Here is a 1,239-nt window from a genome sequence, read left to right as displayed (position 1 = left end):
TGAACAGAAAAAATTAGATAGGAATAATTTAGCTATCTTTTAGATTTTTAAGATATGCGTTCTACAGATATCAAGATTATTATTATATCAATTATTGACTTACTTATAATGCCTATCGTTGCATTATGGCTGATACTTCAGTTCATAAGTCATAAGTTCGGTCTTTTTTCTTAATTCATTAAAAAATTGTGCGACTATTAATATATATCTATAATATATGTAAATAATATCATGTCCAAAATATTATTCATGACTGAAACATTTAAATGTTACTGTTTTGTCGACCATTCGCGGAGAAACGTGATCTCAAGGAAGCGCGTCAACAGGAGTCGTAAATTTATACGTTACGATAATATAATCAACGCCACGAAATTGATCGATCCCCTATTTCGCTGAAGATAACAGAGGTAGTCGAATGGATTATAACGCCGAGGTAACAGGCTATAATGTACTCTTTATTCCTACAACAGTTGTAGACAAGATATTTACGCTCGTTGCATATATATATGTCGGGTTATCATTAGAGTTAGGGGCGTATACTGAACCTAATCTAATTACCACGGTTACTTGTCCAATTCTATAATAATCGTATTTGCCCTAGTCAATGTCTCTATTGCTAAACGACAATGTGTAATCCAAACGAAGATTCGTTTCACGCCCCTAACCCTAATTCCAATGTAAAGCCCGACATATATATGTCGGAGAAGAGTCAGGAACAGGGTTGCGGGCGTTTGATAGACCTCTCTTGGAGTTGGCCAGCGTTGTGTTATAACGAAGATACGGCCTGATACAACGAGTATGAACACTATCGATTCGACAATCAACATTAGACACTCGCGACACTAGTGATAATGGTCTTAGGTTCGATAACGAATCCACGGTCAACGGGAGGGTAGGTATACTTGCTCTAACTCAAACGTGTACTACTCCCTTCGCCGATGAAATCTCGAGAAAGAATGAATTTTCGTCCCAATAACACTACCGAGGGGTGTCTAAGTACAAGATCCTCGGATCGACGTCGCTGTCGATTGGTCGATTTGAGACAAAAGCTGCCTGTCCGTTTGCACACATCTTAATTGCTAACCAGACTTGTGCTGTGTACGTGCCTCAACATCAGTTATTCATTGTCCTAAGGAACCGTTAGCATGTTTTACTGTCCGATACCTCTATGAGTTCCTTTAATGAGGGTCACAACACCTCCGCACCTTTGCTAGACGGAGCGCCCGTCCCGCTGACCGC

The sequence above is a fragment of the Bombus impatiens genome, unplaced genomic scaffold, assembly GCF_000188095.3.
Source record: "Bombus impatiens unplaced genomic scaffold, BIMP_2.2 scf_0614, whole genome shotgun sequence".
In the NCBI taxonomy this organism is placed as follows: Eukaryota; Metazoa; Arthropoda; class Insecta; order Hymenoptera; family Apidae; genus Bombus; species Bombus impatiens.
This window is presented reverse-complemented; position numbering follows the sequence as displayed.